This window comes from Aotus nancymaae, unplaced genomic scaffold (genome assembly GCF_030222135.1).
Source record: "Aotus nancymaae isolate 86718 unplaced genomic scaffold, 86718_ANA_hifiasm-v0.15.2.pri h1tg000049l, whole genome shotgun sequence".
Lineage (NCBI taxonomy): Eukaryota > Metazoa > Chordata > Mammalia > Primates > Aotidae > Aotus > Aotus nancymaae.
Window position 1 is genome coordinate 30594885 of NW_026988463.1, and position 16228 is coordinate 30611112.

The following is a 16228-nucleotide window of genomic DNA, read 5'->3' on the forward strand; positions in this document are numbered from 1 at the left end:
ACTAAACATTAGACAATTAATAATGGAGAGAAATCCTGCAAATGTGAACAGTGTGGCAAAGGTGTTTGTGTATTCTTAACCTTTACTGAACATAAGAATCTGTGCTGAAGAGAAACCCTATACAAATGTGAAGAATGTGGCAAAGACTTTTGTGAATCCTCAGCACTTACTAAACATAAAATAATTCATACTACAGCATGTGGGAAAGCTTTTCAGCAGCAACCCTTACTAACCATAAGCAACTTCATACTGGAGAGAAACTTGACACTTTTGAAAAATGTGGAAAAGTTTTTAACTAGTTCTTACACCTTACAGAACATGAAATAATACATAATGGATGGAAACTACTAATGTTAAGAATGTGACAAAGCCCTTAGTATGTTGTTAACCCTTACTAAACATAAGGTAATTCATACTGGAGAGAATTCCAGCAAATGTGAAAAATGTGACAAAGACTTTAACAAGCTCTCAACATTTATTACACACAATTCATACTGGAGACAAATCCTACTAGCATACAGAATATGTCAAAGCCTTTTACAACTCCTCAATTCTTAGCAGACATAATTTATATTGGAAAGAAACTCTATAAACCTAAAAGATGGGACAATGCTTTTCACAATATAAAATAAATCATAATGGTCCTAGACCCCAGAAATGTGAAGAATGTGTCAAAGCCTTTAAATGGTTGTCACTCTTGATTGTTGGTAAGATCATTCACATTGTAGAAAACTACGTTTGAAAAATGTGACAAAACTGTTAACTAGTATTCACATTTTATTGCACAAGAAAGCATTTATACTAGAGAAAAATTCTACAAATATAAAAAAAGGTGGAAAAGCCATTGATACCTGCTCATATCTTACTCAACATCCAAGAGTTTATACTTAATAAAAGCATTGCAAGTGCAATTACTTTCAAAATAGCTTTCAGAAAATATGTCATTAAAGTGAAGAAGATCATTCATTCTGAAGACAAACATTACAAATATAAAGAGAATTGTAGTACCATTACTTGTTTCATAGATGTTATTGTACAGATTTTGTATTAGAAAGAAGCCTGAAGCAGTTTCTCAAAACTTATTAAACATCAGGGAATTTATATTATATTGGAGAAGAAAACTAATAAAAGTAATGAGTTTAACTAAAGGATTGTTCAAAAATGACAGCTAAGAAAGCACCAGAGAGTTCATCATAAAATATATGTTTATGGGTGCAGTAGCTATGAAAACATTTACTTCAAAATTAAGTCTATGTCAACATCAATAATTCACAGTAGAAAAAACTAAGACACTTACCCATCAGGCATTACACTAAATTGGAGTGTTGAGTGCAGAAATTATCCAAAACTAAAGATGTTAGATAAATTATTTCTATATAACTTTAACAAAAGAAAATTGGAGAGTTGTAGTTGCATTAAAGGATACTTTTTTCATTTAAAAACCTTACAGATTTATTTTTGGAAAATGAATAATAATTCAACTCACAATTTACTTCATGTGGCATATTGTATGTTTATGGTCATAATAAAAATTATATAGAAGTATAAATAAAATATATTTCTATGTCTGAAGTATTCAAAAAAATTTGTTATATATTTTTCTTTGAACATGTGAACTGCCTACACATACAGACTTTTAGTTTTGATTCACATACAGTTAAATATATACATGTTAGTCTAATGAAATGTCTTAAGCATGATAGAATTATAGAGTGAGTGTTTTTGTGTGTATGAGTTTTACCAATTTTCAGAAAAAGAGCAATATTGAAACAAAACAAATTAATATGGTGACTAGTTTACTAGGAAACTAAAACCCTCAAGAATGTTGAATGCAAATCTATATTCTATTTTTTATTTAATTCATTATTGTACAGACCCATACTTTTCCTGCTTCTTATAATTAGTTTTTGGTTTTACAGTATAAGAAGTATTTATTGTAAGCCAGTTAGTAGATAATTTTCATAAAATGTAGTAGGGCAGACAAAATAATTTTTAGATGTAATTTCCTAATTCATGTTTTTTTGTTTGTTTTGTTTTGTTTTTAGAGCATTTCATTGTTTTCAATTGGAGAAATCTCTATAAGCCTACTTTTCTTTAGTTATTGTTGCTTTAACTTTTTATAATTGGCATAAGTAAATTTATCTGTTAAGCCAATTTATTCAGGGAATTACTTGGGAGGTTTCATGAATCATGAGAATTTTAGGTTTTTCTTTCTGGGTTTTTTTTTTTTTTTGAGCTGGAGTCTCGATCTGTCACCCAGGCTGAAGGGCAGTGGCTCAATTTCATCTTACTGCAAGCTCCACCTCCTGAGTTCAAGAAATTCTTGTTTCAGCCTCCCAAGTAGCTGAGATTAAAAGTGCCTGCCATGACATCAAACTAATTTTTGTATTTTTAGTGGAGACAGTGTTTCACAATGTTGGACAAGCTGGTCTTGAACTCCTTACCTAATTCATCTGACCCTCAGCCTCCAGAAGTGCTGGGATTACAGGTGTGAGCCACTGTACCCAGTGAGAATGTTTTCATATATAAATGTAGCAAACAAACATGACACTGGTTCTCATGTAACAGATGCTCCATAATAAGACATAAGTATTTTTGCTGGAGTGTTTACCAGCTCAAGTCAGATATGGAAAATATCAATGGTAAAGAAATAATGTTGCTTCTTCTTGTGGAGAGAACATTTTTTTCCAGGCTGCAGAGCAGACACTTGCTGAATTTAAAGATAATTTCTGCTTCTTTTTTTTTCTGATTATCTTCAGTTTTGTTTGTCTTCTTATGTGTATTTTAGCTATATATGCATCACAGACCTTCTTGTTCTGTATTACGGCTACAGTTCTCTCACTTTTGTTTTTATGTCATGTCATTTCACATGGTAATTTGGAGATTTTGATGAGAAAATTGTTTCCTGTTTTTGTTTTTTTTTTTCTTGAGATGGAGTATTTCTCTTGTTGCCCAGGCTGGAGTGCAAGGGCATGATCTCTGCCCATCAAAACCTCTGTCTCCTGGGTTTTTCTTCTACCTTAGCCTCCCCAGTAGCTGGGATTGTAAACATGCGCCAAAACACCCAGCTAATTTTGCATTTTTGGTAGAGGTGGGTTTTTTCCATGTTGGTCAGGCTGGTCTCAAACTCCCGAACTCAGGTGATCCACCCACCTTAGTCTCGCAAAGTGGTGAGATTACAGACATGATACACTGTGCCTGGCCTGAAACTTAATGAAGTGAAAGTTGGTTTTAACTGAAGAATTTGTTTGTCAATATAACTTAGACATCAGATAAAGAGTAGACACGATTCACAGGGGGAGAGAATTAAATTACTTAGCATTTTTTTGTAAAATAAAAATTTTAGAAGATTCTTACAGAAAGTGTGTCAAATATGAAATATATCTTTATAATTAAATTTCTAATTGTTAATGATAAATTTTTCATGTTTCATGATATACTTATGACACAACTTGTGTTTTCATGCAAAATCTCTATATTTAAGTGTGAATGTTACAGATTGCCAAAGAGTAAAATAACCTCTGTAGATTTTAAATTTTAATTTTTATATTGATATTATAACTTTAAGGAATTTCTCACTGTTATTTTATATATATTTTTGGGGGGTGAAGTTCAGCATACAGTTTTTATATTTAGTCACCTATCTGTAGCCAATTCCTTGGTTATTTTCTCTGGAAAACGTGGAGATTATGCTAGTTTTTGAATTAAAATATTTTCTGTTTTTCTGCATGCAAATTTATTTAGTATGTTCACAGAGTGGCTAGTCATGGGACCACCAGGAGTCATGGGATCACCTGCCTTTCTACTGTCTTTTATATCATTAGCATTAGCACCAGAAACTTCAGGTGCCCCAAACTTAATGTTAAAGTCCTAAAGTAAATCGGCTTCTTCCAGGCAGTGTGCAGGGTCCAGGGCATGATGTTAAGTATTGAATTCTCTATGGTTATAATTGACAAATGACAGAATAGCACAAAGCTATATATTGTTAATACTATTCAGTCAAGTTTATGACAAATACAGATCATATTTGAAATATTGTTAACTTTCTATAAAGTTCTAAAAATACATTTTTTAACTTGGCATGAAATGGGTACTTATTTTTTAAAACATGATATTTTGAAGTGTATATACATTGACGAATACTTAGCCCTGTGTAATAAATGCATTAACTAACAGAGTTAGCTGTTTTGGTGAGACCACATGGCATTGTCTTAGCATTTTGCAAAAATACGTATACATATTTATGAACTATAGTCATCAAGCTGTACAATAAATCTCTTGAAATTATTTTTCTCTATACAACTATAATTATGTATTGTTTAACAGACGTTTTTCCAATCTCCCTTTTCTTCTAATTACCTTGGCACCTGGTGGTGACCATGTTATTCTGTACTTCAGTGAGATTAAATTTTTTAAGAATACATACGTAAATGGAATCATGAGATACCAGTGTTTCTGTGACTGGCTTATTTCAACAAATATAATGTCTTCCAGGTTAATCCATGTGACTGAAAATAATAGAATTATTTATAAAAGTAAAAAGTATTCCATTTTGTGTATATAGCATATTGTATTCACTTCTGTATTAGATGTTGAAATGTTGATGCCATATTTGGGTTATTGTGAAGAGTGCTGCAAACAACAGAAGTGCAAGTATTTCTTCATTCTCATTTTGAATAATCTAAAAGTGCAATTGCTGGATTATATAGTAGTTCAATTTTAATTTTTTTTTTCAGAAATTTCTATTTTGTTTGTTTTTTTTCATGGTTGTCCTCATTTACATCCAAACCAATGGTGTGTAAGCATTTCCTTTACATCTTTACCAATGTTTTCTTTTTATTTTACCTAAATATCTCAAGGTATTTCTTTTTTAGTATTTTTGTTTTTCTCATAGGTAAATTTTATAAATATCTCATAGGTATTTTTTGTTTGTCTTTCTCTGACAATAATTGACATTAAGCATTTTTCAGTTTATCTCTTGGCTATGTCTTTTCTTGAAAAATATTTAAGCCTGGACTGGGCATGGTGGCTCATGCCTGTAATCCCAGCACTTTGGGAGGCAAAGGTGGGTGGATCACCTGAGGTCAGGAGTTTGAGACCAGGCTGGCCAACACAGCAAAATCCCATCTCTACTAAAAATATAAGAATTAGTCAGGCATGGTGGTGCATGCCTATAGTCATAGCTACTAGAGGGAGCTGAAGCAGGAGGATCACTTGAATCTGGGAGGTGTAGGTTGCAGTGAGCTGAGACTGTGCTGCTGTACTCAAGCCTGGGCAACAGAGTGAGACTCCATCTGAAAAAATAAAGCCTGCTTCTCATAGTTATTTGTTTTCTGTTTTGTAGTCATTTGAGTTTCTTGCATATTTTTTTATATTATCTTCTTGTCACACACAAAATTTGCAAATATTTTCTCCCATTGTTCAATCATCTCATAATGTTGATTGTATCAGACTCTGTGCAGCAGGTTTTTACTTTGAAATAATCTGACTCATCCATTTTTTCTTTTGTTCCTGGGATGTTGAGGTTAAATTTAAAAATTCACTTTCCAGACCAATGTTATAAGGCTTTTAATCTATATTTTTTGTAGTAGTTTCAGAGTTTCCAGCCTTACATTTAAGTAACTAATTTATTTTAAATTCTGAGATGAGAATCTTATTCTATTGCTTTGCATGTGGATATAAAGTTTTCTCCACACCATTTATTAAAGATACTGTCTTTTCCCTAAGGAACTGTCACCTTTTTAAGTATGTTACTAGTATTTAGATAGAGGTTGCATTATATCTGTAGATCATTATGTGTAATAGAAATATTTAACAATATTAATGTCAATTAATGTGTAATAGTTCTCCATTTGTGTATTATTTAATTTTTTATTTGATACTCTTGAGTATAATGTAAAGTGTTTCAGCTATTTGGTTGAATTCATTTCAAAATATAGTTACTACAGTTATTGTGGATAAAATTGTTTTTAAATTTCATTTTGAGATAGTTGTTAGTGTGTATAGAAATACTACTGACTTTAGGATGTTGCTTTTTGTTGAAAAACATGTGCTTTGAATAAAGAGAACTTCCAAACAGGCTTTGTGTGAGCAACATGGCTGTTTATTCACCTGGGTTAATTCCCATTCATTTATTTCTGTTGACTTTGTCAAAAATAAGTTGGTTGTAGAAGTGTACCTTTATTTCAGGGCTCTCTCAACTGTTCAAGGGATGTATATATATATATATATATATATATATATATATATATATATACACTTTGCACTAAAAGTATGAACTTGGAGACCTCAAATTACCTGAGTTCAAACTGTACTACAAGCTATTTGATAGAAATAGCACTTAATCTGCAGGTTACTTTAGTTAGCCTGCACATCTGAATTATATTAGTTATTCAATGTCATGAGCATGGAATGCTTTTCCATTAATATTTGTGTCATCTCGGATTTCTTTCAGCAGTATTTTTTGGTTCTCTTTGCGGAGCTATTTTACTTCTTTGATGTAATTTATTTCTAGGTATCATTTTTGTTAGTGTCTATTGTAAATAGAACTGTTTTTAATTTTGTTCTCAGCTTCAATGTCATTAGTGTGCAGAAATGCTACTCATTTGTTTTTGTATTGATTTTGTATTCTGATATTTTAATGAAGTCATTTTTAGGCTCAGGAATCTTTTGGTGAAATCTAGGTAGAAAATTATGTCATCAGTGAAGATAATTTGACTTTCTCTATTCTTATATAAATGCCTTTTATTTCTTCACTTTGTTAAATTGCTCTGACTGGGACTTCAAGAACTATGTTGAATACGAGTGTTTACAGTAAATAGTCTGGTTTTATTTCTGTTCATCTGATGAGTGCATCCACATTTGCCTGTTCAGTATAATGTTGGCCAAGAATTTGTAACAGATAGCTTTTATTATTTTGAGGTACATTTTGCAAATGCTCACTCCATCACAATGGTTCTGGTGAAAAAAGGAACAATGGGTTAGAAAGTATTTGTAGAACACTTTTCTGATTCAATTGCAGTGTCAGATTTTTTTGTTTTATTATTTGCCATATAGAAGTCTCTACTTCAACAAAAGATGGCATTAATTTCAAGTTAATATGCTCACACATATTCTCCCTAGAAGGGTATTGGTGTGTTTCAATCAAAATCTAGCATTTCTGGACAGTCGTGATGGCTCATGCATGTAACCCCGGCACTTTGGGAGGCCACAGTAGGTGAATCACCTGAGGTCAAAAGTTTGAGACCAGCCTGGACAACATGGTGAAACCCCATCTCTGCTAAAATACAAAGTTAGCTGAGCATGCTTGGGCACACCTGTAATCCCACCTACTCAAGAGTCTGAGGCAGAAGATCGCTTGAGCCCAAGAGGAGGGTGCAGTGAGCCAAGATGGCAGCACTGCACTCCAGCCTGGGTGACAAGTATGACTCCATCTCAACAACAACAAAAATGTAGCATTAATGGCCTTTCTTATGCTGCTGTGTTCGTGTAAAATAGGAAGGCAGAAAATAAAGCAGAGTTATTCATGGCATTTTTAGTTTCTACAGAGACAGCATCTAAAAGCTAGTGGTATGTCAACTAGAAATACTGATTGGCTGGGCATGTAGCTCACGCCTGTAATCCCAGCACTTGGGGAGGCGAAGGTGGGAGGATGATGAGGTCAGGTGCTCGAGACCAACCTAACCAACATGGTGAAATCCCATTTCTACTAAAAATTTAAAAAAATTAGCCAAATCTGCTGGTGCGCCTCTGTAATCTCAGCTACTGAGGAGACTGAGACAGGAGAATTGCTTAAACTCAGGAGGTGGAGGTTGCAGTGAGCCAAGATTGCATCACTGCACTCCAGACTTGGCGACAGAACAAGACTTCATCTCAAAAAGAAAGAAAGAATGATAATATTTAAAAACTGAAAATAATACTTTATATTTTTAGTTTTTTTATAGTTTATAAAAATTAATTTCTGAATTATTAAGTTAAATAACTTGAACATGCTGATACATAAACTTTCATCTAAAGGATACTGTTAATATTTTAATAGCTTATGATTTTGAGTCACAATTGCCACACTGGATTTACTGGAAAGAAGTAGTTTGTTTTCTAACTGTAGAGAATAGGCTTTGCATACTCCTAAGTATATAGATTTTTTTAAGATTAGGACTATAATTATGTCTGAATAAAATTTATAGATTTCTAGTAACAGAAATTTTTTAAAAATAGATGTGAGAAAGCAATAAAAACAAGTTATTAAAATGAATTTTTTAAAAAAATTCACGTGTTCAGTAAACAACATTTAAAACCACCTTGTAAGTGACTGACCAGTAATTTCAATTTATAATTTTAGTCACTGAGAACACTTAATATCATTTAATTATTCAATTAGAAAAAGTATTTTATATTAGTGTTTCTGCAATTTTCAGAAACTTTAGATAACTCAATGGATGATGATGGGCATGCAGACCACAAATTTTCTAGATAATAATAGGCTCATTTTAGCTTCTAACACAAAAATTCAATATATTTTAAAAGTAAAATTACTGCCTTTTTTAAATCATAAGAGGGATATTATTGTTAGAATCCATTTACCAAATTATTTGTTTTGGAATTTGTAATAAGTACTTTAAACTAAAAATCAAATTCTACATAGTAGCTAAGGGTTGAAAAAATGTGGTATTTTAATTTCTCTTTATTTTACTAAATTAGAAAATTCAAATCTAAAATGTGAGGTCAGGAATGAACACAAGAATTGGGTTAGAGCTTGTTTGGCATAATGGTTAAGATTGAAACTCAGCATCAGGTGATTCCTGGTTGAATCTTAGTTCATCCATTTATGGGCTGAATGACCTGAACACAGTTTCTTGACCTCTCTGTGCTTGACTCCTCAGCTGTACACTGAGGATAATACTGCCAAAATTCTAGCATTTTGGTAAAATGGAAGCAATTAATGCAAATAAAGGTGCCAGAAGAGGGCTCCACACACAACAAGTGTACAGGAAATGTACAAGCTCTGATTTTTGATTCTGTTAAGTCATAATAAATTCTAATCCTGAAAACAAGGTGACCATATTAGTAGCTTGTAACTCATCTTCATTCTTACCAGTCAATCTGGGGTATAATTGAGGTTGGCAAATTTCCATGTATTCATATACAGCATAAATAGAAATATGAAAAGATTTCTTATTGAGTACTACTCTCACTCCAGTAACAATAGATAAATAAGCACTTAAATCCTGGGTGTTTGTCAGTTTTAAAAGTAGAGAAGGAGGCAAATTGTTTTTTCATCTATTTATTTAACGAATTTCTTATTTATGTTCATTTGTTAAATTTAAATGTAGTTTAGAAATATATATTCAAGTGATCCAAGATGGTTGAATAGATACAACTCCAGCGCACAACACCCACTGAGAGAGACACAGAAATCCAGAGATATCCTGGCTCCAACTGAGGTACCAAGTGTATTTCAACAGGTCTAGTCTGATGGTGAGCAAAGCCCATTCAGGGCAGACTGAGGAGGGGAGGGGTGCTGCTTCACCCAGAAAGTGCATCTGACCAGTGAGTCAGAGGCTCCCCCTCTGGCACTTGGGTACAGTACAGTGCTTCCCCCAAAGCCTGAGCAATACACAGAATGGGAGATTTTTGCCAGTCAAGCAAGGGGAATTACAAGCATGGTGTTGAATAATAATCAAGGACAGTGTCCCAGATTGGCACACAGACCTAAACAGATGCATATGAACTTGTGGAGTGAGCTATTGCCACCTCCCCCCACCAGAGAGAGAGGGAGCTATAAGTGGGAGTGGCTGGGTGGCCCCTACCCAATGACTAGAGAGACAGGAAGCTGAAAGGGGGAGATGGCCAGGTGCTGATGGGAGGGTTCCTACCCTCCCCCACAAACCCCAGAGGGCTGAAGCTCTGACTCTAGTGGGTTGTGCAGCCAGTGCCACAGCCTGAGCTGAACACTGAATGATCCAGCCCAGTGGAGGAAGGTCACAACCCACCATTGGAGGGGTGGGACTGGGCTACATGTTTTAACAAAAAACACAGGAAGCCTACTTAGCAATGTGATGGTGTTCTTGACAACCCAGCAGCACCTACAGGCCAGCAGAAGAGGCGGGCTTAATCTCCCAGTATAAACAAAAAGGATACAAGAAGCTTCCCTAGTAACCTGAAGGAGTCCCTAGAAACCCAGTAGTGCCTCCACAGGCAGACAAGTCAACTCATCAAGAAGCTCCCTGACAACACAGCCAGGTAAACCCACAAAGATGGGAAAAAACCAGCGCAAAAAGATGAAACAATCAAAGACCAGAACACTTCTTCTCCTTCAAAGGATCACAATTCCTCAACAACACAGGATCACATCATGACTGAGAAGGAATGTGATGGATTGACAGAAACAGGCTTCAAGAAGATGGATAGCAACAAACTTTTCTGAGCTAAAGGAACACGTTCTAACTCAATGCAAAGAAACCAAAAACCTTGATAAAAGGTTAGACAAAATGCTAACTAGAATAACCAGCTTAGTGAAGAACATAAACGACTTGATGGAGTTGAAAAACACAATACGAGAACTACATGAAGGAAACACAAGTTTTATTAGCCAAATTGATCAAGCAGAAGAAAGGATATCAGAGATTGAAGATCAACTCAATGAAATAAAAAAGAAGGGAAGACAAGAGAGAAAAGAGTGAAAAGAAATGAACAAAGTCTTCAAGAAATATGGGATTATGTGAAAAGACCTAACCTATGCTTGATTGGTGTACCTGAATTTGATGGGGAGAATGAATCCAAGCTGGAAAACATGCTCCAGGATATTATCCAGGAGAACCTCTCAAGCCTAGCAAGGCAGTTCAAATTTCAAATTCAAGAAATACAGAGAACTCCACAAAGATATAGAGAAACCCCAAGGCACGTAATTGTCAGATTCACCAAGGTTGAAATGAAGGAAAAAATGCTAAGGGCAGCCAGAGAGAAAGGTCAGGTCACCCACAGAGGGAAGCCAATCAGACTCACAGTGGATCTCTTGGCAGAAACCCTACAAGCCAGAAGAGAGTGGGGGCCAATATTCAACATCCTTAAAGAAAAGAACTTTCAACCCAGAATCTCATATCCAGCCAAACTAAGCTTCATGAGTGAAGGAGAAATTAAATCCTTTTGGACAAGCAATTACTGAGAGATTTTGTCACCACCAGACCTGCCCTACAAGAGCTCCTGAAAGAAACACTAAGCACAGAAAGGAACAAGTACCAGTCACTGCAAAAGCAAACCAGTGGACAAAGACCAAAAATGCAATGAAGCAAATGAGTCAACTAATGGGAAAGAAAACCAGCCAGTAACAAAATGGCAGGATGAAATTCACACATAACAGTAACATTGAATGTAAATGGCCTAAATGCCCAAATTAAAAGACACAGACTGGCAAACTGGATAAAAAGTCAGAACCCATCGGTGTGCTGTATTCAAGAAACCGATCTCACATACAAAGACACACATAGACTCAAAATAAAGGGATGGAAGAAGATTTACCAAGCAAATGGAGAACAAGAAAAAGCAGGGGTTGCAATCCTAGTCTGATAAAATGGACTTCAAACCAACAAAGATTAAAAGAGACAAAGAAAGATATTACATACTGGTAAAAGGATCAATCTAACAAGAGAAACTAACTATCCTAAATATATACGCACCCAACACAGAAGCACTCAGATACATAAAACACGTTCTTAACGACCTAAAACGAGATTTAGACTCCCACACAATAATAGTGGGAAACTTCAACAGTCCACTGTCAATATTTGACAGATCAATGAGACAGAAAATTAACAAGGATATCCAGGACTTGAATGCAGAGCAGGACCAAGTGGATCTAATAGACATATACAGAAGACTCCAACCCAAATCCACAGAATATACATTTTTCTCAGCACCACATTGCACTTACTCTAAAATTGACCACATCATTGGAAGCAAGTCAATCCTCAGCAAATGCAAAAGAGTGGAAATCATAACAGTCTATCAGACCACAGCACAGTAAGACTAGAACTCAGGATTAAGAAACACACTCAAACCTACACAACCACTTGGAAACTAAACAACTTGCTTCTGAGTGTCAAGTGGATAAACAATGATATGAAGGCAGAAATAAAGACGTTCTTTGAAACCAATCAAAATGAAGACACAACTTACCAGAATCTCTGGGACACCTGTAAAGGAGTGTCAAGAGGGAAATTTATAGCAACAAATGCCCACATGAGAAACAAGGAAAGATCTAAAATTGACACCCTATCATCAAAAATGAAAGAACTAGAGGAGGAAGATCAAAAAAACTCAAAAGCTAGCAGAAGACAAGAAATAACTGAGATTAGAGCAGAACTGAAGGAGATAGAGACACAAAAAAAAACCTTCAAAAAATCAATAAATCCAGGAGTTGGTTTTGTGAAAAGATCAACAATATAGACAGACTGCTAGCTAGGTTAATAAAAAAGAAAAGGGAGAAGTATCAAATAGATGCAATGAAAACGACAAAGGGGATATCACCACTGATCCCACAGAAATACAAGCTACCATCAGAGATTACTACAAAGAGCTCTACTCACATAAACCAGTAAATCAGGAAGAAATGGATAAATTCCTAGACACTTGTACTCTACCAAGACTAAACCAGGAGGAAGTTGAAACCCTGAATAGACCAATAACAAGGGTTGAAGTAGAGGCAGCAATCAACAGCCTACCAAACAAAAAAAGTCCAGGTCCAGATGGGTTCACAGCCGAATTCTACCAGACATACAAAGAGGAGCTGGTTCCATTCCCTCTGAAACTGTATCTAAGAATAAAAAAGGAGGGGATTCGTCCTAACTCATTTCATGAGACCAACATTATCCTGATACCAAAACCAGGCAGAGACTCAACTAAAAAATAAAACTTCAGGCCAATATCCATGATGAACATTGATGCAAAAATCTTCAATAAAATACTGGCAAACACATCAAGAAGCTCATCCATCATGATCAAGTAGGTTTCATCCTGGGGATGAAAGGATGGTTCAACATACACAAATCCATAAATGTAATCCACCACATAAACTGGACCAAAGACAAAAACCACTATTATCTCAATAGATGCAGAGAAAACCTTCAACAAAATTGAACAGCCCTTCATGCTAAAAACTCTCAATAAACTAGGTATTGATGGAACATATCATAAAATGATAAAAGCTATGTATGACAAACCTACAGCCAATATCATACTGAATGGGCAAAAGCTGGAAGAATTCCCTTTGAAATCAGGCACTAGGCAAGGATACCCTCTCTCACCACTCCTATTCAATATAGTATTGGAAGTTCTAGCCAGAGCAATCAGGAAAGAAAAAGAAATAAATAATATTCAATTAGGAAAGGAGGAAGTCAAACTGTCTCTATTTACAAATGACATGTTTGTGTATTTAGAAGACCCCATCGTCTCAGCCCCAAATCTTCTCAAACTGATAAGCAACTTCAGCAAAGTCTCAGGATACAAAATCATTGTGCAGAAATCACAAGCATTCCTATATACAAATAACAGACAAACAGAGAGCCAAATCAAGAGCGAACTACCATTCACAATTGCTACAAAGACTATAAAATACCTAGGAATACAACTAACAAAGGTTGTAAAGGAACTCTTCAATGAGAACTACAAACCACTGCTCAATGAAATAAGAGAGGACACAAACAGATGGAAAGCCATTCCATGCTCATGATTAGGAAGAATTAATATTGTGAAAATGGTCATACTGCCCAAAGTAATCTATAGATTCAAAGCTATCCCCAACAAGCTACCAATGACCTTCTTCACAGAACTGGAAAAAAAACACTTGAAATTTCATATGGAATCACAAGAGAGCCTGCATAGCCAAGACAATCCTAAGCAAAAAGAACAAAGCCAGAGGCATCACACTGCTGGACTTCAAACTATACTACAAAGCTACAGTAATCAAAAGAGCATGGTACTGGTACCAAAACAGAGACATAGACCAATGGAACAGAACAGAGGCCCCAGAAGAAACACCACACATCTGCAAACATCTGATACTTGACAAACCTGGCATAAACAAGCAATGGGGAAAGGAGTCCATGTTTAATAAACTGTTTTGGAAAAACTGGCTAGCAATGTGCAGAAAGCAGAAACTGGACCCCTACCTGTCACCTTACACTAAAATTAACTCCAGATGGATTAAAGATTTAAACATAAAACCTAACACAATAAAAACACTAGAAGACAACATAGGCAAAACCATCCAGGACATAGGCATAGGTAAGGACTTCATGACTAAAACACCAAAAGCAATAGCAATAAAAGCCAAGATAGACAAATGGGATCTAATTAAAATTCAGAGCTTCTGCACAGCAAAAGAAACCATCATTAGAGCGAATCGGCAATCAAGAGAATGGGAAAAATTTTTGCAATCTACCCATCTGACAAAGGGCTAATATCCAGAATCTACAAAGAACTAAAACAGATATACAAGAAGAAAACAAACAAGCCCATTCAAAAGTGGGTGGAGGATATGAACAGACACTTTTCAAAAGAAGACATATATGAGACCAACAAACAAATGAAAAACTGCTTATCATCACTGGCCATTAGAGAAATGCAAATCAAAACCACATTGAGATATCATCTCACACCACTTAGAATGGCAATCATTAAAAAATCTGGAGACAACAATGCTGGAGAGGATGCAGAGAAATAGGAACACTCTTACACAACTGGTGGGAGTGTAAATTAGATCAATCACTGTGGAAGACAGTGTGGTGATTTCTCAAGGAGGCAGAAATAGAATTTCCATTTGACCCAGCCATCCCATTACTGGGCATATACCCAAAGAACTGTAAATCGTTCTACTATAAAGACACATGCACACGTATGTTCACTGCAGCCCTGTGTACAATAGCAAAAACATGGAACCAACCCAAATGCCCATCAATGATAGACTGGACAAAGAAAATGTGGTACCTATACACCATGGAATACTATGCAGGCATAAAAAATGATGAGTTAGTGTCCTTTGTAGGGACTTGGATGAATCTGGAAACCATCCTTCTCAGCAAACTGACACAAGAACAGAAAGCCAAACACCACGTGTTCTTACTCATAGCTGGGTGCTGAACAATGACAACATGTGGACTCAGAGAGAGGAGCATCACACACTGGGGGCAGTTGTGGGGTGTAGGGGAGAGACAGCGGAGCATGGGGAGGGAAGGGAGGGTGGGGAGGCACAACATGGGGAGAAATGCTAGATATAGTATGCACCTAAAGTTAAAGAAATAAATTAAAATTAAAATTAAATAGAAAAATAAGCATGATTTTAAAATACAAATAATCATCCTTAATAAAATAAATAATGTATGTACCATAAAAATCTGCTCATCTGTTTTCTTTCTCTCCTATCTGATCATCCTGTTTACTAGAAAATATTAATTAAAAATCAACAGAAAAGTGGGATTTAATTGATTCGGTGGAGTGCAGCCAAGCTTTTCAGCTGTGGAGTTTAGTGCCTGAAGTTCTTTGTGCTGGCACCAGAACCAGATCTCCAGATGAGCGGGTTTGTCTCAGTGACTCTTCACAAACCTGAACTTCTTCCCAAGCTGGTTAATGACCTTATCATTTTGCCAGTTATCCAGGTTTAGGTTTTCTCTTCAGGGTTCTTTTCCCCCTTCCTTCCTACTCCCTTTGTTGCTGCTACAGTTTGAGACAACATAATCTCTTTCCTAAGTGTCCTACCCTCTTGAATTCATCTGGTACATTACAGCCTGATGAATCACCTTAATATAAGTCATTAAACACATTAGAAATAATTCTAAGTAAATAATTATAATAAGTGTAAATAAAGCAAAAGATAGAAAATGACAAAAATGAAAATGTGAACGAGAACCACCACAACCTGTAAAGCAATAATAACCCAGCTATACCAAAAATGCTCAGGAAACACTTGCAATTAGAAGCTTTAAGAAGTTATAAGAAAAACATCTAAAACATAACAGTTCAGAAAAGTTGAAAGTAAAAGATTGGCAAAAGATATGCCACAAAATACTTAGAGAAATCTGGTATAGCTACATTTTCAAATAAAAAATATATTGGGACAAACAATGTCACAATAAATAATGACAGTTACTAAATTTTTTAATGAAAAAGAAGAGAAAAAGCTGCAATTATTTTTAATGTTTAGCTTTTTTTTTGTAAAAACTTATATAAAAAAACT